Source organism: Leptidea sinapis, chromosome 19 (genome assembly GCF_905404315.1).
Source record: "Leptidea sinapis chromosome 19, ilLepSina1.1, whole genome shotgun sequence".
Classification (NCBI taxonomy): domain Eukaryota; kingdom Metazoa; phylum Arthropoda; class Insecta; order Lepidoptera; family Pieridae; genus Leptidea; species Leptidea sinapis.
This window is the reverse complement of record NC_066283.1, coordinates 13,279,312-13,304,163: the sequence shown is the minus strand read 5'-3', so window position 1 is coordinate 13,304,163 and position 24,852 is coordinate 13,279,312.

Genomic DNA, 24,852 nt, shown 5'->3' with positions numbered 1-24,852 from the left:
AATATGTTAGGGAGCATGCATTCCCACGTCCTTTTGCCATTAACATACGTAGGAAAAATATATCTGGTTTGATTAACCCCGGTCCGCAGTTAATCATGTCTATTTTTTTTTTACTAACAATATTTATTTTATCATAGTGCCCCGGCTACCGACAGCTGGCCATTTTGTTCCAGCCACTGGCACCCGTTAATCTAAATTTAATAATTTCTCAGATAAATTGACAATTTTATATATCTGTAGCTGCTTTGTCTGTGGAACTTCACTCCTGAAGTTGTATTCAGTTTGTATAATAAATTAAATCTAGGAAGTGACATGGCAGAATTCCTCCCATATTCTTTCTCATTCCGCACCTATGTTCAAAATATCTTGTCCCTTTCCAACATCCTAATATGATGCAATCTCGCACCCGATTGGTTAATTGGCTGCTAATCGACGCATCACACCACTTACTGAAAATTCGCCTAACCATTTCGACGCTCGCGCAACATATTATTTACTGAGGAAGAAGTAATCAAAGGTGCTTTTGTAACAATTAATTGATATTTGAGAATACTTTATATAAACGCCGGCCGGCTAAGTGAGTGAACCGTAGTAGGAAAAGATATATATTTTTAGTGATGTGTGAACACGTGGCGGCGCAATTTCTTCGAGACATCGAGACAAGTGAGTTGCATGCATGTCCTTTACCACCTTATCGTTAGTTCTGTCAGTCACTTAAAAACCTATTGTGATTTGGAGGAAAACACTGAACCAACGTTTAATAACGCACAAATACAGTCCACTTCAAATATTAACAGAATATGGTATTTAAAAAACCTCCAATTATTAATGAATAAATAAAAAAAAAATAATCACCAAGTTGTGAGTTACGATAAAGTTCGCATAAGAATAACTTTCGTCACAATAAAACAAATCTCAAACAAAATCAACACTACAGAAACTGAATGTACTCCTACGTATGAAGATGAATACTCGTATTATATTCAACCAAAAGTTGGAAGATCATTTAGCTTCTCGCAACTTGATTACAATTTAGTGACCGGTTATCTAAATATATATATAAATTACGTGACACGTTGTTTGTCCGCGATGGACTCCTAAACTAAAGAACGGATTTTAATGGGGATTACTTCATGGAGTGCAGTTTAGTCCAACTTGAGAGATAGGATAGTTTTTATTTCGATTTGGGACCCATAATTAATTTTATTTGCAAGATTTGTTTTGTATGGACATATTTTCTCTGAGAGAATTTAGTGACGCACGGTTTGACAGTTCCACTGTGAAACAATTTCATTATAACAACAGGTAGCATTTTTACGAAATAATTCTTGATGTTTTGAAATATTATTGGCAAATTCCTGTAATACAGATTTTTTTTATTATCTACAGAACAACGTCTGTCGGGTCCACTAGTACTACTATATAGTACTATTTATAGTATGGTTCTCGGTCTGAGGTCTATTGACAGTACATAGACTTTGCTAAGACTTTGTGTATTCTTAAGTATAAGCTTAGCATAGTCTTTGATTTCGTTTTAATAGCCATTTGACAGCTGAAATTATTTAGTCTGGCCATAAATACTGTTATAATTAATAAATCAAATAGGTATTACATTTGAATTTGGAATCTGTCATTTTTATATGATTGTTCATTGAGTTTTCTCATTTTGGCGCCAATACATTGTACAATATTTTGCGATATTAAAATGGAGTGGGTGATAAACAGAACCGAATCGCTGTGATTGCATTACACAAAGTAGGTAAGGAGCCAATTGCAATTTTTAAAACTCTCCATACGCTTAGTATTAGTAAAATGTTTGTGTATCGGACTATTGATAGGTACAATGAGACCTCCTCTGTTTGTAACAGAAAAAGATCTGGCTGTTGACCTAGTGTTCGTACGAAAAAGGTGGTCAAGGCAGTAAGGGAAATAATTCGAAGAAATCCTGTCCTAAACCAAAAGATTTGATGATTTATGGTCAGTTTTAGAGAGTACGGCTTTCTCTAAACACCTTGATAATTACTGGAGTCCCTAAAATAATTCGTACGATTGGAAGTGAAGAATTTTCCCATGGAAAGAGTGCATGCTTCAGTTGTTATCAACTGACCTCAACGTTTAAAGCATTGCAGTCAATGGAGACCACTTCGAATAAGCTTTTAATATTTTAAATTGTTTTTTAATTATGTATTAAACTAACACACTGTAAAAGTAATAAATGTTATTTGGAATATATTTTTTTTTTCTTTGTTTCAGTATTTATGGCAAGACTCTATACTGAGCTTAAGCTAAGACAAGACAGACTAATGGAAAAGTCAAGTTCGCGTTTTATTACACTCAGGGAAGTTTTGCGTAAGTAAATTCTGAGCAAAGTCTAAGTTAGCTTTATAGATCTCAAACTCGGTTTGTTAATTAAGGCTGTAAGTACTGTATTAGTTTTTCTTCTGTTTATATAAAGTTCTTGTTTTTTTTTTATGAAATAGGAGGACAAACGAGCGTACGGGTCACCTGTTGTTAAGTGATCACCGCCGCCCACAATCTCTTGCAACACCAGAAGAATCACAGGAGCGGTGCCGGCCTTTAAGGAAGGTGTACGCGCTTTTTTTGAAGGTACCCATGTCGTATCGTCCCGGAAACACCGCACAAGGAAGTTCATTCCACAGCTTTGTAGTACGTGGAAGAAAGCTCCTTGTAAACCGCACTGGAGGACCGCCACTCATCCAGATGGTGAGGATGATATCCTAACTTGTGGCGTGTCTTGCGAAGGTGGAATTCGGCGGCAGGAATTAGGTTAAACAGCTCTTCGGAACACTCCCCGTGATAAATGCGGTAGAAGACACACAATAAAACTTCTTCTAATACTTCTTTATCTAATCTATAGTGAGCTTTATTTATTCAAAAGCAATATTATTCATTTTATTATGGGTTCGAATCCCGGTAGGTGCAAGCATTTATATGATGAATATGGATGTTTGTTTCCGAGTCATGGATGTTTATATGTATTTATGTATGTTTAAGTAAGTATAACACAGGCTCTTTATGCCGACTTTGGGGCTAGATAATTTGTGTCAATATTATTATTATTATATGCGTTTTATTTCTTTGATAATAATGGGCGGCCTGATAGCTTAATGGTTAGTAACTCTGTTCTCTTAACTAAGTCCATACTTTTATAAATCGTATTAAATCTATCGTAGACTGGGAGCCCTAGTCCTTTGTCCCGTACGACCTAGTTTAGGGCTAAGTAATTTCTGTGAAATTTGCGTGATTATTAATATACATTTACTAATTACATTTTATTATTTTGAACAGTTTAATTTATTAATTTAGGAAGGAATTATTAGGTGACCAACACACGTATAGAATTTGAATACAAATATATCATAGCTCTGATAACACAGTTTATATTTCAATCAGTCGGTACACATAACGCATTCATATTTAATTACGGCTAATGAACCACGATTCATTAACGGGAAAGCTGTGAAGTACACGCTGAACTATTCGGCTTAAATTAACGAGCTTTCCGATACTCTAATTAAAATTGTATAAGAACATTATTAATGTATGGGAGAGCAAGCAGCATTCGTAGACGTGCTAATATTTATGAAACTAAACACGCTGACATGTTTACGCTACTCTGAGGATCAAGTCATCTCCGATCGGCTTGATTCATTGGCATTGCGTAGAGATATGGGTTCTCTCTGCATCTTCTACTGCATTTATTACGGGGAGTGCTCAGAGGCGTTGTTCAGGTTGATACCAGCGACCCTATTCCACCACCGGCCATTACATTCCACAACCACGCGTTTTGCAAGAAATTTTTACAAGTTTTTGTAAAAATTCAACTGCAGTTTTCCCGAACCGATATGACATAGGGACCTTCAAGAAAAGAGCATACTCCCACCTTAAAGGCCGGCAACGCATATATTTACCCCTGGTGTTACGGATGTCCATGTGCGGTTGCGACACCTCTCTCCATCACGTAGACTCTTGCACGTTTACCCCTTCTTGTAGAACAAAAAAAAACTCTAACATCACGGAACCGGACAGAAGCCGGTCACCTTTGCTCCTGCGAAAAGTAAGATAGATAACATATTTAATATCTTAACGTATACCTGCGGCTGCCATTTTTACAAAATATTGACCGCAGAGTATGTAAAAGAGGCATGGAGAAATCAGTACTGTAACACTGTAGATGAACTTTTCGAGATTAGCTGCGTACTGACTGTGCGAGCAGTCACGTTAGGCAAATCCTCGGTCAGTCAAGACGTACCTCGCCCGATCGTACCGCGGCCCGAGCCGAACGTTGTCAGTTTTTGTCTATGCTCAAAAGCGCCTCGGTAAGCTTGCGGCGCCCACTGAAGACGATTGTGTTTTGCATCGCTTGTTCAATGAACGACGGAAACTTTTCCAGATTCTAATAGTAAGAGTTTAGTCAATTTTCTGAACACAGAACTTAAAATGCCAATGGCAGTCTCCACAACTCTTCTTGCTCTGGACAGCCTGTAAGTTGTTTTCGTTTTCTTTTTAGTACAAGACGAAGAATTTTTTTTTATTTAGTCCACAAAACTGACTACAATTGTATGGATTGCAAAGTAGTAAAATATACAAAAATACTATTTATCAATGCATGTGCATGTGCATGTGCACGTAGCATGCGTGATTAAGTGAAACAATAACTACAGCGCAACAAAACACGCTTAACAAACAAGCTTGATAAAAACAGGACTTATTCTAACAGCCAATAACAAGAAAAAAAAAGATTTACAGATTACTTACTTGCTAACTTATCTTTTTTTTTTTTTGGGTATATTGTCACAGAAGATATCTATAGCATCTCTATAATAATTTGCAAAAATTGCATTCTATAAAGCGGACTATGATCACCAAGTTTGGTTCTGCTTTGTGGCAAACAGAAAGTCTTGCGATTATGTAAGCGGCTACAATCACGAGGCACAACGAACTTCAAGCGTTCAAGTAATTCAGGCGCGTCAATGTGTCCCTTCATTAGCTTAGCCAAGAAAAAAATATCTGAAATCTTTCTACAGTCTTTAAGTGATTTCATTCTATAGTAAGAGAGACGAGAGTCGTACGAAAACAATTTATTACATTTGAAGTCTTTGTAAGATAGATGGTATAGGAACCGTTTTTGAATTCGTTCTATTCTATCGGAATGAACTTGATACCCTGGACTCCATACCGTGCTGCAATATTCAAGAATACTGTGGACAACACTGTTGTAAACGAGTATAGATAAACTGGGATCCTTAAATATTTTCATTTGTCTGTAGACTAGGCCAGATATTTTTGACGCTTTAGATGATATTTGTTCTATGTGTGGGCGAAAACTTAAAGCCGAGTCTATAATAACACCAAGGTCTCTGATACTATAAACTTCCTTAAGACTAACATTGTTTATTTTATATACGCAGTCTAACGGATTTTTCTTTCTGGTAAATTTAATGTGGAAACATTTTTCAATATTTAAGGACATTCCATTTGTGGTGCACCAAAAGTGAAAAGCATCATTATATCATTTTGTAGTGTTGTCACGTCAGCTTGGCTGTTAATAGTTTTGTAAATTTTCATATCGTCTGCAAAGAATTTGAATTTAGAATTTAACTTGAGTGCCAAATCATTTATGAAAATTAAAAAGAATGTGGGACCTAAATGTGATCCTTGAGGTACACCCGATGGTATTTTTATGTCATAGGACTTGAAACCATTAACAGCAACCAGTTTTGACCGATTTCTTTAGTAAGATTCACACCAACGCAACAATGAGCCATGAATTCCGAAAAACTCAATTTTTGACAGTAAAATATTATGGTTCACCATATCGAAAGCTTTTTGAAAATCAGTGTAAATTGCATGTACCTCACCAGTAGCATCTACAACCTCTGCGATGTCTGAAATATAACTAAATAAGTTCGATGTAATGGATTTCTGCGGGCGAAACCCGTGTTGATTAGGATCGAGATATAGAGCTATATGAGAATATATTACTTTTTGAACAAGACTTTCTAAGACTTTTCCACATATTGATAAAACAGTTATAGGCCGGTAGTTTTTTATATCTTTTGAGTTGCCGGACTTGTGGACTGGTGTGACATATACAATTTTCCATTTGGTAGGAAATATGCCCGTTTGCAAAGAACAATTATATTTGAGAGTTAATGGTTTAACTAATTGGTGTGCGCATTTTTTTAGAAATATTGGAGCCATAAGATCTGGACCGGGTGCCTTAATTGAATCCAAGTTTAAAAGGTGTTTTAAAACTTCCTCTTCAGTTAGTTGACAACTACCGAGTGGAGCATTGGGAATGATATTGTTTAGGTGTGGTGCATTTCCTACGTGACAGTTACTGGTGTTAGTATAGACCGATGAAAAATGTTAGGAAAATAACAAAATATAAAGGCATTGGTGGCTATATCTTTCTATACGGACTTTCTGTACGGTCTCATGCATTACTGGGTATAATATGAGCCGCGTTAGAGATTTTTTTTTGTTTTCTTTATTGATTTAGGAGCTTTTATACGTATGTACATATCAGCCCCATTATAATCTAAGTATCATCATATCGTAATCATTAAAAAGACAAAAGAAAAACAAAATTACTAACTTAACGAACTAAAAAAAAAACAAAAGCAAGTTATATCTATAGTGTTCAAAGAATAAGACTTATGGATTCAAACAGACTTATGGCATCCTTAGATGCAGGGCGGGCAAGTATATTTACAAACATGCCCGTATCAAATATGTTCAAACCCATAAGTCCTACATTTTTGTCTCTACTAGACTGAAATCAGACACATTCCTTTAACAAGTGGTCAACATTCTCAATTGTTCCACATAACTCACATAGAGGTGACTCTGCATGTTCGACATCACGTTAAGCTAAGAGCTCCATGCTGGCTCAGCCTGTCCGTGGCTCGGCCTTGCGGCGCGCGGCAGCCTTTTATAAAAATCTATAGACCGAGGCGGTCTCTCGCGGCAAACGTCCAAGACTTCCTCAAGAGACTGCTCGCTCAGTCAGTACCAGGCCATTGAAATTTTGTTACTGATTTTTTGTAATAAATAATTACAATTACAGTCTTTGTAAATAATTTTGTTTTACTAAAATTACTAATTGGGTTACTGCCCAGGGCCCTATTTTTAACGGAAATAGTGTATCAGTGGGAGGCTCCTTTGCATGCCGGTTAGATTATGGGTACCACAATGACGCCTATTTTTTCTGTGAATCAGTAATTTGTAAAAATTACTGTGTTTCGGTCTGAAGAGCGCCGTAGTTAGTGAAATTACTGGGCAAATGAGACAACATCTTGCGTCTCGAAGTAACGAGCGCAATTGTAGTGCCGCTCAGAATTTATGGGTTTAGTGCAGAGCAGTACTCAGGATTCTCTCATTGTAATGGGCAGGGCGTGCCAATTACCATCAGCTAAACATCCTGCTCGACTCGTCCCTTATTTTCATAAAAAAAAACTACTTACACAAAACTAATCGAATACTTACAGCTGTAGATTACTCCGACAAGTCATATTTAACGAAATCGTCTCTCGGGTAGTAGTAGTCAGTAGTTAGACACACAAATTATCTTACACATTAATTCTTAATAATGACAGCAATTAATTGATTAATTCGGTAGAGTCCTAGGTATATTTATCCCAAGGCACCAACAAAATAACGGTGCGTCCTTGAATGTAGTCCCTTAGACTTCGTCAGCTTGTCTATTAGCAAGCTTTATATCGGCCGACAGTTTGACAGATTAAGTATTAGTTTTGTTAAAAAAACCAAGGTGATGAATCACATAATTGCTGTCATGCAAAGTAAAACGTTTCTTTTTACAAAAGTATTAACATATCTTTAGGGTACGGTCTTTGGTTAAGTTTGGTTGGTTTGATCGATATTTAATTAAATTCAAATTGTATTTCCGAGCCAGAAATCGAGTTGTATTGTTGGAAAGATGTAGTTTGAATACTTGGCAAAAGTGCTGTATTTAGCGGAGATTGACAAGCGAGCTCTCGACAAGAGGCCGGAAAGACGGCGTACTGTATATTGCCCTTCATACCTCAACGAACAATGTGTGTTGTGCACGCAATATGCAGCTTATGAAATTCCGTAACTAATCCGTTTCGCCGGCATTTATTTAATGTTAAAAGTTTTGACAACAATACTGACTTCAAACATAATGGAATATAAATATTTTTTAATAAATATTCTTTACAGCATTTTGAAGTTAGTGTCTATTTTTAAATATAAATTAAGAGTTTCAATTCGAGTTGATTAAATATAATATATGTAGGTCTACGTGAAATGCAAAGTTAAAACTTAGTATTACGGGATAGATTTACGCATCAAGATTGCATTTGAGATGGACTAAGTATCCCGTAGCACGAATTATGAGGGAAAAAATATTGTAATTGATAGAGCTTTCGTCAACCATTATAATGCTACCACTCTTATTACAAGGTGATGCACCGTTCGAGAGAAAAAAGCATTATAACCTAACCTCAAATTATGACATTTTTAAGGATTGAGACATTTTTATGGGAGGAAAGAAAGAGAAATGCCTAGAATTATTTTCTGGCGTTTTTTTTAACTATTCTAACATAACCTAACCTAACCAATTTTTAAAAATTATAGTCGATAAAGCTTTGGTCCACGATTATAGTGATACTAATCTTGTTACAAGCTAATACACATTTTGCAATGAAATAGTTTTTTTACTGGCTTTACAACTCTCGGTTCTAGCCTTTTTAGTTCAAAAATTATAATTGATGAAGCCGTCCTGTCTATCCCCGACTATTGTTTACGTTTCATTTTACTTTTTTTTCATTTATAATAATTGACAGTTATTGGCAAGTTTTTAGCCTTCCGGCGCCTTGACAGTTTTATTTACGTGATTTACCCGTTTTAGGTTAGATTTTTTTTTTGTTATTTTCTTAAAAACGGTGCATTAATGTCCTTGTAATAAGAGTGGTATCATTATAAGCGCGGACGCGAAGCTCTATCAATTACAATATTTGTTACCTCCTAATTCGTGCTACGGGATACTAAGTCCAATCCAAATGGAATCCTGATGTGAAATATATCGGTCTCAAGTAGTAATTGTCATTACCCTCAAAAGGTTGTAGACAATATTTATTTTTAATTTTCGTTGCTTTGTTTTTAAATTTATGCTTGCTGTCTGTTAATAATTATTTACTCAAATGATTGTTTACTGATATGATAATATTTTTAAAATTTAAAATGGAATGCTAAGACATAAATGAAGGAGCCTACTTAAGGCTGTTACACGGCACGTACATATTGTTTTTTTTTCTTGAATTCAAATCACAATTGTTCTTCAATTCAGTAACTATGTGAATTACATAAATAAAATTTATAAACGAAATTTATGAAGGATGTGGGACTCGAACCCGAGACCTCTCGCGTTCATTGCGAGTGCTATTCCACTGAGCCAACCGTTCGAGTGACGTATCGTGGATAAATCTTGTATGCGCCTTGTTCAACTCTCAGGTTGTGGCTTCATCTACACTACAGGATCTACTGCGGGCCCGAGCCCCGCATCGTTTATAAATTTTATTTGTGTATTTAATCTCAGAAGTGAAGGTTTTCACTTTAAAATAATTAACTTTATGAATTGTTATAAATGGTTTCTTAAAATAGAACATCCTAGAATGATCATTATTAAATAAAACGAAACATTATGCAGTATATATTTTATTACTTACATATTATTCGTGACGATTACAATATAGCTAAACACTTTGAGCTTACAAGATTTCCTCAATTCCTATTTCGGCCATGCGAATCGCTCCCTTACAGTAAAATATACAAGTAACTGTTAACGAAACAGACACGCGTCTAAAATACACACACAAACATAAATACGAATATACAAATTGCACAAAACAATTTCCATGATTTTTATCACAACTCCTTAATACAATTTAATATACTTAATACTTGGTAAACAATAACCGCCTTATTCATAATAAAACTCTTATCGAAAGTACAAACCTATATTAGTTAAAACCTGCGATAACATATACGTCGCTATAGAACGGAATGTTGGCATTTCGTACAAAAAACATGATTTGTTTTCAAAATCAAAGCTTTGAGTACCTAGCGAGCCTAGTCTGTAGGTTGGTAATGATTACTATTAACAGCTATGAGCTGACTGACATCTGGCTGTATGCGCATTCATAACGCACATATAGTGCCAAAAGGAAAAAAAAAAAGACTGACATCGAAAAACAAACGTCAAATACGAGACAGCTGCTCGATTTCGGCCATGTTTTTTGCTATCGAAGGTAATGATAGCTAAAACAGCTATGACCTGACTGACATCTGGTTGAATGCGCATACATTGCGCACATATAGTGATGAAAAAAAACTGACTGACATCGAAAAACAAACGTCAAACACGAGACAGCTGATCGATGTCGGCCATGTTTTTTGCCATCGAGGACTTAAAAGCTTTATCGAATTGATAATAAGCGTTTTCTCTCTAATATTATGAATACAATTTTTTAATAATTAGAGTCTATTAGCGATTTTTAAAGCCTCCGATAAGTAATTATGAATAAGACCGTAAATCACTATTCCTAAACTTTCTTTTGGTACTTTTATAAAAATTACCAAAGTGAGCAACAATAATTGGATGCTTATAGTTATGACTTATTAACCCCCTGAATTTACCTTTTTCAATAACTAATACACGAAAAACGAAATGAGATAAGTCTGCCTTGGCAAATAAGAAAATTCAATAGTGTATTGCAAAGCTAAATGTAAGCAGCATTTAAAAATTGTACTTACATAAATACACTCATTTCGTTTCAAAAAAATAAACCCACATCGCAATACGAACTATTAAAACTTACTCTAGTTTTAATGATGACTATTCAGTCCGTATTCTTACAATCTATAAAAGTATGAAATTATTTATGAAATCTGTGGTACTCGAGTCAAATTATCTACTTGCCTAGCTATTACGAATGAATAGAATATTTAAATATAAAAGCGTATTAAATATTAATGTTACTTCGTGGTGACATTGTAAAAAATTGAACAATATAAATAATGCGTACCTATTTTATGTAAATATAAATAACCTAATTAATTGACTAGCCTACAAGAACGTAAACAATTAAATATAACGTGTATATACATAACTTAGTAATTGATGTTTGTTTTTAAGTAAACTGATTACAATTTCAGTTTTTTACCGTTTCAACACACATATTTTGTTTAACTGGTACTTATAAAGCTTTATAGTAATTATTTTGAAAGAAAATACTATGCTACATATCGATGAAGATAATCGACAAACTCTAACAGCTCTTGGATCATGCTTGGTAAAATATTTGTAGAAGCCCATATACTTTTAACAATAAAGTAGCCGAATTAAATTACGCTTATTACTAACACAAAATTAAACACCATTAATAAATATGCAATCGGTCCCTGTCCTGACGCTCGAATCAGAAAATGCAGAGAAGCTTAAGGTGCGTACAGACTGTTAAAACGTAACATGAAATGTATCAATCTATAGTGTCACCAACTTATCTGTGAACTGATGGATGTCATAGTCGTTTCGTTTGTTAATACTCCGGGCATCACTTTAGCTTTCGGCATATTTAACGCTTAAAATTCAGAAGTATCGCAATAAAACACACGGAACACTCGAAAATGACACTGACAGTCGAATGAAATTTCAACATGGCGACCGTGGGTCCTATTTTTGCCACTTCACAGATAAGTTGGTATTACTATACTTTCATTGCATGTTCGCTGCAACCATGGACGCATAGAGCGCTCATACCGCGCATTCACTACGAATCTCCCGCGTACGTCTGTTTCCGCCATTAAGCCGCGAACGCGCCCCTTTGTGTTCATTCGATAAACCGACAAATCACGGGTCGCTGCGCGCACGGCTTTTAATGCTCGCAGCGTGCGCAAGACGTCCAAACTATGAGAAATTGTTACACAGTGTGTTACCTTACATGATGCATAGCAGCATTGCAGCAATATGTACTGCGAATTCCGTCATTGCATGATACATTTCATGTATCGTTTTACCAATCTGTACGCACCATTAGATCGCAGATATGGGGGTAGAGGGAGGTTAGTTTCTTTTTATAGTAGTATAATAAATGATGTTCGCTAGATTTTATACTTCGCCGGCGCCAAAAGGCGGAAAACTGAATTCATGCAGTTTGTTTGTAAGAAGTGTGCAATTTTTTTTTTGTTTTTAGTGCATTGTAACTGAAGGGCATATTACTGGACTATGAGACTTAGGCTGGGTTACATCAACTACACACACACACATATACTCAAGCCTTGTACCCGTCGGGGTAGGCAGAGACAACAGAATGCCACTTGCTTCAATCCTTACAAACCTCACGCGCTTTTTCAACATTCATTACTCTTTTCATACATGCTCGCCGGTTGCGGGTGCTTCGGACCTTTCCTTTACATCAACTAACTTAAGCATAAACAAGCATTTGACAATTTTAGATGACGTCATAACTTTAACTGTTGACCGTAACTGTAATCTTAAATAGTTAAATAGCGACCTGTCAAAAGTTTCAAATAAATATTCGATATTGACTTGATATTTTACTTTTTAACTTTAACTGTGCCAAGGAATACGATGACGGAATACATTCCGCAGTCTAAGTTAAATTCAGCGTTACTGTTTTCGTTAAATTTGACTTAAACCTTAACTATAGAAGCCATATGATGCACCCCAGCCTTAGCATCTTATCTCAAGTGACAAGCGCTATTACAATGAATTTTGAGCTTTTTAATCATTTTGATTAGCTGGGCGTTACCATCAGGTAAACGACTTGCTTGTCTCAATGTTGCTCATTAAAAAATGAACATTCACATTTAACATTAGATTTAACATCTACAGTTATAAGAAATAGTTGGGTTCGTGGGAAATCTACTAGAAACAGATTCTAAGAAGACATTGAAGCTATCGCAGCCCTCACAACGCACATGGCACAGTGTTAATGGGAGTGCTCTACTCTGTGCATGCCGTTATGTGACGATTTTGAAATATTAAATTATTAACATCTTAATTCGACATTAAATCAATAAAAAAGAGATTTTTTAAGCTTCATATTTTTAAATAATAGTTTCAGCGTATTTTTTTATTTATTTGTTTAGTCAAGTAAATATATTTACAAGGAATGTAAGTAGTTAATAAAATGTATTAATATGTCAGTCAGGCCAGTGCACATGTTTGTCTACACATTTCAGAAAAATATACAAAAAGAAAGAATATGAATTTTTCTGATTTAGTTTCTGGTTCCTCAGGATTATTACTTATTTTGATAGTTATCACATTCATAGATGTCTAAAATATATTAACTATTATTTTATTCTGTTATTTATCGCCTCAACCTGCGCCACGATAGGAATGAGAACTAATTAGTAATTTTGTTTTTACTGCCATCTAGTGGTAAAGTAGCACACTGCAATCACTTTTATTTTTTTATATTACTATATATAGGTACTATTTTTTACGTGCACTATTGGACTTTTCAAGCTTTCCTGTATACGACGAAATCTCTATAACCCTTTTACAGATCTAGAATATTATAGGTTTCTTATTATATTTATTCATTCAAACTATCATGTGGATATTAATAATAATAACATTCATTTTTAATTCAAAATAATAATATCATTCTGTCTTATATAATTATGGTCAAACCAGCTTTTTCATTAAAAGGAACTATATTTCGTATTTTTACTCTATAGCCTTCATTTTCTTTTCAGTCTTAAACTGATGCCAACTAAGCCACAGCTTTTTATTCACGTTTCAAATCTTTCAAAGAAACAACATATCCCGAAGCTAAAACCGCAGCACGATTTAGTTTGAAATAAACGTACAGTATACAGGGTCTCTTTTAATTTCATGAAGACCTTTCGGGGATTTCCAATCAATTAATTAAAATCATAACAGTTAAATGTAAAAGAAAAAAATGTTATTGCCTATTAATAATTTTATAATTTGTGATTCTTTTGAATATTGTTTATTAATTATATACTACTAGCTGACCCGACAGACTTTGTTCTGTAGATAATAAAAAAAAACTGTTTTATAGGAATTTGCCAATAATATTTCAAAACATCAAGAATTATTTCGTAAAAAATGCTCCCTGTTGTTATAACGAAATTGTTTCACAGCGGAACTGTCAAACCGTGCGTCACTAAATTCTCTCATAGAAAATATGTCCATACAAAACAAATATTGAAAATAAAAATAATTATGCGTCCCAAATCGAAATAAAAACTATCCTATCTCTCAAGTTGGACCAAACTGCACTCCATGAAGTAATCGCCATTTAAATCCGTTCATTAGTTTAGGAGTCCATCGCGGACAAACAACGTGTCACGTAATTTATATATATTAAGACTAGCTGACCCGTCAGACGTTGTTCTGTTCATAATAAAAAAAACTTGGAATTTCGTCAAATTCGTTCTAAGCCAACCTCTAAGTACTCGGTGAAAAGAATATTCCTACCAAATTTCAAGTCTTTAGCTCTAATGGTTGTTGAGATATCGTGATGAGTGACTATATACGTGGAAATCTCTTTATAATACTGATTTTTGTAAATGTATTATGACTGTAGTAGTCGTAGTTGAGCTTTGGAATTGTTAAAAAACGTTTGTGTGGTAAAGGCTACTATAACATAAATGACTTTCTTAATGATACCATAGATTGGGAATGGAGCGACCGCCCTCAGGCTATTAAATAATAAGTTTAATTGTACAATGTGACTTTGTTACTTTGTAAATGTTACTTTAATTGTAAAACATATTTTTGATGAAAAAAAAAATCCCGCTGAGTTTGTTGCGCCCATTCTTCTCAGGCCTGAGGCATTGATTTTGGAATGAGTGGTAGTTTTTTGACTTTCAATAAGTGATGTCACATCCTATTTTGAATAAAAATATTTGAATTTTGAATTTGAATTTGAAAAATATCTAGCGTAAGGAAAAAATTTATGAGTGGGTGTTCAATAGAAGTTTGGTTATAAAATAACGGAACCAAATTAAACTAAATCAACTTTAACACTAGTGCTATATTTATTTAGGTTCATAACGTGGTAGGCACTGCCTTATTGCCTATATGATATGCACGCCCACGCATGGTGGTCTCGCACTCTCGGGAGGCCTATACCCAAAATGTTTCATGACATTACCAATATATCTGTGAAAGGATTTCAGTAAATTAGAATCGGGCCTGTATAAATAGAAGTATGTGCTGATATTTTGATTTCAATTGAAATCATATATTTAATATACGAATACACATGACATAACATAAATTATAAGCCGCATGTTTATCAGTATATTAGTATTATTGACCGATTTTGTAATACTCAGTCCTACAAAACCATGCAAGTTTGAAACACTGGCATAGTTCCACATACAGTGAAACGTCTTTAGGTGAATGCTTAATACGTCGTAAACCTGTACTATTCGAAAGAATTTTGTGTGCCTTTGCCCTAATAAGCTCCTGCGAAACTTAAAATCTCGGAAGTAAACAGCCAATTCTAACAGTCTAATTCAAGCCAAAATTTAACACGTAATATCCCTATACAACTGACAGAAGGTGGACAATAGAGACCACCAAATGGAAAGGACCACCAGGTAAAAGATCCACTGGTAGACCAAAGCAGCTATCGGCAGATGACATCGTGCTGATGGAAAAACTGGATGGATCAGGGCAAGGATAGGGAAAAATGGAAAAAAACCAGCGGGGAGGCCTATACCCAAAATGGGGTCCATAACTAAAATTTTATACGAATAAATAATTAAATTGGTCACTTTAAATAAAACTAACACTAGATTTTAAGAACTTTAAATTACTAACATTTGATTGTATAATATGGGTTATGGAATAAATAGCTTATTATTATTATTTCCCTATACAACTCGGGATCTCTAATTATTTATCTCTAAGTCAGAGTTAATTGAAATAACTCCTTGTCGCATCAATGCTGATATGGCGTGCAGACAGATGCTCAATGACGTCACGGGCTATCGATAATCTCCACGAGAGCATCAATAAAGGCATTCACTGGGCAAATTTGAGCGTCCAGATGATATGACGCTGATGACTTGGGCATTGGGACGAGTTGCATCTTCACTCTCGCTCCCTATCAAATCCAGGCTACTTCAGTTGGCAAACAAAGACAAACGTCACAAATATATATCAGTGAGTCCTATATCTTTGTGCCGTTTGGTGTCTAGACACTTGGCCCCTTATGCGCTGAAAAAAAAAATTTACGCGCCTCAATAGGGCTACTGGAAACCCAAGCGCTGGCAGCTACTACGCCCAACGAATCAGCCTAGCTATCCAATACCGAAGTGTTGATAGTATGCTTGGAACACTTCCACGTTATGATACTTAAGTTAACATATTAAGCATTGTAATAACGTTTAGTTACGTTAAATAAACTTAAACCTCTAAAAGTCGAATATTTTTTTACAAAACCTGCCAAAGTAGCTCTTCATAAGCCGAAATCTTTATAACATGAGTTATTTCGTCACCTAAAGTAACACAAAAGAATGATTTATAAAAACGGAAGAAAATTGAATCATGAAATATTAAAATACCTGTTCATAAATCCTTTATAAAAACAAACTAAGCTAAACTCTAGCATTCATCAGGTACAAACTAAACCACGTAAAATAAAAATATGCACAACTTTATAAAATATTTGTGCTAGGAAAAAGCTAAATGAATTAAGACATTAAGATTTACGATGGCTTAGTTGTATCATAAGCATAATGAAACGGCGCGGCGGGTGTTTCATTCTTGGTACAATATCAATAAAACGTTACTTGTAAAATATAAACTCAGACAATAGGCGCCTATTTCTGCCGTGAAGCAGTCATGTGTAAACATTACTGTGTTTCGGTGTGAAGGGCGCCGTATCTAGTGAAATTACTGGGCAAATGAGACTTAACATCTTATGTCTCAAGGTGACGAGCACAGTTGTACTGCCGCTCAGAATTTTTGGGCTTTTCAAGAATCCTGAGCGGCAGCCTCAGCGTATCTTCATAAAAAAAATATAGTCTACCCCATATTGAGTTAATGCAGTTCTAGTATAAATGTAGATTTATTTGATGAGCTCTTTTTCCCTATGTCGTATTTAATTTATTTCTCACGGTTTTAATTAATTAAAATTTTGAAATAATAATATTTTTTTTCATTTATATTGTTCATTGTAGATGTTTTATGTAGATTTGTAATCCTTCAATTTTTCTCTTGTCACTTTAAATTTTTTTTTATTTCAGAATATTTTAATATTAATTTGCTAAAACGTAAGTAATGCTCTGTTTTTTTTACGGAATAGGAGGGCAAACAAGCGTACGGGTCACTTAGTGTTAAGTGATCACCGCCGCCCAAATTCTCTTGCAACACCAGAGGAATCACAAGAGCGCTGCCGGCCTTTAAGGAAGGTGTACGCGCTTTTTTGGAAGGTACCCATGTCGTATCGTCCCGGAAACACCGCACAAGGAAGCTCATTTCACTGCTTTGTAGAACGAGGAAGAAAGGTCCTATGTCCGTTTTGTTACTTGATCTCGATTTGCACCTACAATAAGGGTGTCACCCAAATAGATATATCTGTGTTAGTAATTAAGGAATTGTATTGGTGCTCACCCTGTTGGAGCAATAAATAAATAAAAATAAAAAGCTCGAAAACCCATAGGTAGGTACTAGTTACATTCCAGCGCTTTGGAAATCAACAAATTCTACTTCATTCTCAACATGAACATTAATGTATTTAGTACTTAAGGGTTTTTAAAAATAATGAGTAAGTTTGGAATTGAAGATTATCTCATGTCCTATTCCAGTTCCGATTCCCGTTTTCCCTTCTTTCCCAACATATTATATGAATCTTATTTCGAGGAAGCTTTCAATGGCAAACTAAACCTATTATTGGTATTTATACCTCATCGACGTGAATTTCAGTTTTCCACAAATCCTGCGGAAGCCATGGATTTTTCCCGGATAAAATGTAGCCTATGTCCTTTCTCAAGCTCTAGTCTATCGCTGTCCCAAATTTCATCAAAATGGATTCAGTAGCTCCAGCGTAAAAGTGTTACAAAAAAACTTACAGTCACATTTATATTATTAGTATTAAAGTAAGGATGTTATTTCAAATGTATATTTTCAGTGAAATGCAAATGTTAAATTCATCAAAATTTTGTTCAAAGAAGGATTTTAAATCACTTATTGAAGATCAAAATCGAAACCAATAGAAAATATATGCCTCAGACATGAGAATAACGGGCGTAAGAAACACAGCGGGCTTCTTTTTTAAATAGAATCTCATTCCAACACAATTTACTATTAAATAGCCTGAGGGCGGTCGCGCGATTTACAATCTGTGGTATTATTAAAGAAGTCATTTACGGCCGTACCCAATATACTATCTACAGATAGAGATAACCTTACTACCTTCTACTGTCAGTAGTTAGCTGTCAATTATCTGAAGCTGTTGGGACAGCAACATATTGGGATATAAGTCATTCTTATCGCCTTATATTGGGACGCGTGAATTACAATTTCTATACAAACTTCTATCGCTGGTAAGCTATACGTCGTCCTATTGATAGACAGCGTGTACGGATAAGGTGAGTTAGCGTCGATATGTTAATTGAGACAGAAAAGTCAACGATAGTTACGATTTTTATCTCAAGTAAGAGATAGACTTAATATTGGGAACGGCCGTTATCTTATAGTAACTGTTACTGCACAAACGTTTTTAACAATTCTTATGAATTTCGTAACAACACATTTGTTTTGTATATTTTCTGGGATCATGTTGTAAAAATACATCGCCCAACAAAGGACTTACTAACTCGGCTTAATGGAGTAATGGGCATAAGTAATAATCATGGAGGGTATGTAATTATTCCTAATGAATAAAATACTCCTGCGTAGTTGTATGTTGGATTCATATTTCGAGCTGGCATTGGAAATTTTGACTTATTGGCCGGTGGTGAAAATGGGCTGCTAGAATTAACCTGAACAATCCCCGTGATATATGAAGTAGAAGATGCAGAGACACGCATAGCCAAAGAAGCAAGCTGATCTGAAACATTCTTCGTTGTATTTCTTTTTTAATGAAAATAAGGAATGAGTAGGACGTTCAGCTGATTGTAATTAATACGCCCTGCCCATTAAAATGCAGTTCCGCTCAGGATTCTTGAAAAACCCCAAAAATTCTCAGCGCCACTACAATTGCGCTCGTCACCTTGAGACATAAGATGTTAAGTCTCATTTGCCCAGAAATATCACTAACTACGGCGCCCTTCAGACCGAAACAAAGCAAAGTTTACACTTTACTTTTTCACGGCAGAAATAGGCGCCGTTGTGGTACCCATAATCTAGCTGGCATAAGAGGAGCCTCCCACTGTTAAACTGGTATGTGTTCAAATTGGAGAAGCTGATGCTGGGGATCCTCTGCTCAGAGGTGAGAACAGTACACCATATAAGCCCGTATTTGCACACTATTTCCGGCGGTGGCTTGAAATAGATTGGTGTAGGTACCTCATAGAAATTATAAATTCAATTTATAAAAGTATTGTTTGTACTTCGTTTTTCGATAATCACACAATGTTGTTCGTTTAGTATTAAATCATAAAATAACTTCCTCATTATGATCACTCGCTCAGTGCCATCCAAATATAATTGCGAAGCGGACATGTTTCTCTGTATATGTAGTAAATAATAAGTTAAGAGGCAATGGAATCAAGCGGGGAAAGCTTACGAACAGTCTGGTTTCTTTTCAACGAGGTATTGTGCACAATGACATGTTGTATTCTTTAACTATGCAAACCCGTTGCCGGTAGACTATGGGTATTGTGCCTTTTGTTAAGGAAATGCCTCTGAAGCAGGTAATTATGTTTTCTCGTATTTTATAGTCAAAAGAAAAGCTAAGTTAGTAGTTTTTAAGTACCTAATATAAGAATGTTAGTTACAATACAAGGGATGTAAAATTTTAAGGAAGGCGACCTTGGATTGACATATAAATTTACATATGTTTGGAGTTGAACTAAATAATAAATTAATGAAAGCAATTTGGAGGAAGCGTTGCTTAGGTTTTAGTTTTAATTAAGTTATTAATATTGAATTAATAATTGGTACCTATTCTTAGATTAGTATCAACATTGATACTAATCTGGGAATAGATACCAATCCATCTAGCCACAACAGTCAAAATATGTTCAATTTATGAATATAACGATTTATTTATAACGAAAACTAATGTCAAACAGTTGTTACCTTCTAAGCCATAAATTATGGCGCGTTAGGCGATGCGTGAAAATTTATACTTGAACGAACAAATATTAAAATAATACTTACTTTTAGTAAGAGATTATCGATAAGTGCCGCGTTACTGTTTCTAGTACAACGAATATTTTTATTAGAAACTAAAAAGTTTGTTTTTTCAAAGACCTAATATCCAGGCAAACACTGTATTAGAATATTGTTCAATGCTTATCTGGCTGAACTTCTTAGAGTAAATTGGTGTAGTCAAGGCGTTGAGGAGTTACTGGGATCCGGTGGGACTAAGACGTTAGAAATACGACAATGAATATTGTGAAGATGTTGATGTGTCATGCAGATCTCAAACAAACAATAATATGATATTAATACAGTGACTTTTTCGTAAATCTGCCATGCAATCATATTTATTACACACGGGCAAAATGTTACCAAACTAGTGACATTCTCTTTGGACACCCAAACTTTAACTCTTATCAAAATGTTTCGAATACAGCGTGGTGTAACAATCACGATAATAAATAAAGACACGACTAGAGCTACTTAACCTTACATAAAAAAAATGTTTAATAAATAAATTTTCTGAATATCATTTCGGAGCAACCTCTAAGTAATCTAGTAGCCGCGCGCTAGCGTATCTACCTACTTTGTCACGTCCTGCACGAGATTAAAATTTTGCCTCCTAAATAAGTAATATCTGGACGACCGAGCCTTGCCCGGATTTTTAAGAATGCACAAAACTTGAACAAAAAAAAAACCTAATAGGACATCTGGATTGGAACCGGGGTCTTTTGCTTTCCGGATCACCCAATGATCCCATCTGGGCTATTACAGTCTTGTATATAGTGGCGAAATTTACCTTTGTATTCTAAATGTTATTGTAGCTGTTTCTCATTAAAACACGGATAAAACTACGTTTTTAAAATGACTACTAAAGAAACTGAAACTACCTGTATACTAAATTGCATAAAAATCGTTGTAGCCGTTTCCGAGATTCAGATTATATATATATACAAGAATTGCTCGTTTAAAGATATAAGATATAATTGGTTCGTTTGAAAATTTGCACATTTTCATTATTTACTTTAATTTTTAGATTTTTTTACGTATAAGTTAGATAGCGCCACCCGTATCTTGATTTAATATCGCCATTGTTGTAGCCCCAAGTTGTATATTTAGGAGGACTATTGATGCGAGCTGTTCACTTTGGCCAGTACTCTCACTGTATTGCTGTCGAAATGATAAGAGCTGAATTGCAGTATGCTCCTCCTTGGGAGCTGTGTGCGACGTATTTCGCGCAATATCAAATATCTGCAGCTGTCTGTCTGTTGGTCGCATACACGACGATTCTGTAGCGACTCACGTCGGTGAAAGATTTGTTTTTATGAAAATTCGCGTCGAGACGAGCAGCACGTTCAGCTGATGGTAATTGATACGCCCTGCTCATTACCATGCAACCGCTCAGGATTCTTGAAAAGCCAAAAAAATATGAGCGGCACTACAATTGCGCTCGTCACCTTGAGACCATTCTCACCACCTCATTTTCCCAGTGATTCCACTCACTTCACACTTACCGACCGAAATACAATAATGCTTACACATTACTGCTTCACGGCAGAGTACCCGGCTAGATTGTGGCCGGTACCCATAATCTAGACGGCATCCTGTGCAAAGGAGTCTCCCACTGGTAAATCGACCCGAAGATATCTGTGCGTAGTTAACATATCTATATGATAAAGCTGACCTGACTGACGTTGTTCTATACATAATAAATAAAATGTTGCTTTTTTAAGAATTTGTCAATAATATTTCATAACATCAAGAATTATTTCGTAAAATATGCTCCCTGTTGTTACAAGGAAATTGTTTCACAGCAGAACTGTCAAACCGTGCGTCATTAAATTCTCTCACAGAAATAAAATTAATAATGGGTCCCAAATCGAAATAAAAGCTATCCTATCTTCCAATTTTTACTGCACTCCATGAAGTAATCCCCATTAAATCCGTTCATTAGTTTAGGAGTTCACTGGAAACAAACATCAGGACACTGGATTTATATCTACTAAGATATCAATATATCGTAATAACATATGCATTGGTGACATTCATACAAAATCAGTAAAAAGTACCAACTAGGTAAAACAGGTTTTAAGCAAATTCACTTGACACTTGACCGGACCTTATAAAATTGTCTCAAATGACATTTAATGGATAGAGTGACAATATAGGTACTACTGTGATAATGACATGACACATTTACATATTAATAATTAAATATAAGAATTGACAATGAATTAGAAAACTGGTCCTATAACTTTCCTCTCTCAATGTATGCTCATACAAAAATAAACAAATCAATTAAAATTACATATAAAATAAATTGTACAAAATAAAAAAAACCTAAAGGGTCCAAAACTATCGTAAAATATTACGTCCCTTTCAAAGTCTAGGTGAAGGCACGGTTATGATGTGTTTAGCACTTATGTTACGGGACTATCTATTATAATAGAGAGACAGGGCTTTCTAAAGGGATCAAAATGCTCTAAACTAGATGTTAAGAGAAAGCGTCTCAAGGCACATACTTTTAGAAACAACAATAATGTGGCCCGCCATCGCCACTGAACTTGCACCACACCACAATTACAATATTAGAGCAATCACTAAAAGCGGGACTGTACGACATTACACACCAATAAATTAATTCCGACAATAATTATCACATCAAAATATGACTTTATATAAATATTCCAAACACACACACAACATATACGAAGCTCATTAAGTACTTAACGAATGTCTACCACTCACGCGCGGTTCACGACACCAGATCGTTTCTGGCGAGCCGTTCAGCTGCCTTCACAGTCTTCATCGGAAACGAACGGAATGTCACCGTTGGTCTTTTCGTGAACGCGACACGAGTGTTGCATTAGGTCTGGTCAGAAATGTGGTTGCAGATGTCGCTGGTCACATCGGAGTGGGAGGCAGGCGCCCGCGCCGGTACAGAGATGCTTGGCCGCGTGGATGAAGGCTGGCGCCCGGGGCGGCGGGGCAGGGGGCGGCAGCACTGGAGACAGCGAGCCCGCGCCCGAGGGGCTCTCCCTGGGGGGCGCGGAGGGCGGGCGCTACACGTGGGTGCAGGCGCCCGCCGACACGGGTCAGCCGGCCGCCAGCACGTCCTCGGGCTCCGGAGACCAGCAGTTGTCTGACAGCCAGCACCCGACTACCACGGTCACCACGCCGATCAGCAACGCTAGCACGATGTACACCTCCGCGTTGCCTGGCGCAAGGACACAGTACAATCATTATAGATAGCATCGACTCCATTGATTTATAGCTCCTACAGTCCACACTATTACCGTCTCTATTCACACCCGTCACAGTACATGGCACAAAGCTGATAATATTCATGAGGCATAGTAAATAAACAAAACACAATAATGTTAAAATTTAAATATGTATTGTACTACGAATTCTTAAAAGGCCGACAACAATCCTGTGATTCTTCTGGTGCTGCCGGCTGACCCGTACGCTCATTAGGCCTCCAAATACACGAATCACATCAACGTAGATATTAAAACAAATGAGGCTACAACGGTTTTCAAAATTTTACCCAATAAGCTACCTAAAAGTTAAACATAAAAAGATGAATTATACGTTAAAAGTTAATATGGGAACTTCAATGTCAATTTGGAAGGAAGAAAAACAGCTTTGCTAGTTCTAGATCGAATTAAAATAGGCTTCAGATGTCATTAGTCTTAATACAATAATAAGGTAGCTAATTTAAATTTTCTCGGCACAAAACATGCATTTAAATGCAGCTGCCGTAAAGAATAAGTTGCCAATTCGTTTGTAATGTAGAATAGCTGTGCCGTTAATATTGTTTTAATTATTCTAGATTTTTCGAGTATCAAAGAGTAATTAACAAACTTTACCAAGCTGCTTTCGAATGCCCAGTGGCTGTCGGCTGCGCCACAATGAATTGATGAGCGTGGGGTCTCCCCTGGTCCTCCAGTCTCGATACCCACGTCCTCTGGAATACTGACTGAATCTGCATAAAAATACAACCATCGAAACAAGAGTCACAAAAACATTTAAATATATTTTCGCTTTCCTCAAACTACGTGTCGTTTATAGGTGTTCTTAAGAAGTATCATCTGCATGGTAAGTGACAAGGGGAACAAATAGTATTACCCCATAATGCGATAACAAATTACCGAAATCCCACAATCCTGGAGCAAAGCCAAAATCTTTAACGCCCAAGCTAGCAGACTGTAAGAGTCGCTCGAAATAAATACAAATGAATACAGTAGCTGAAAAGCGAAATTGAATTGTTAGCATTCCATTGATAGGACATCCAAAGAGCAATACGTGCAGGAATACATATCTGCGTAGTTCTAATATTACCAGTGACTCATGCGAATGCAAACAAGCTACAGTGAGCATATAAAAATATCTAATCTAAACTCTCAACACTCAACGATGAATTTTTGATTCATCGAACAGAACATAAAAAAATTCCGAATGAA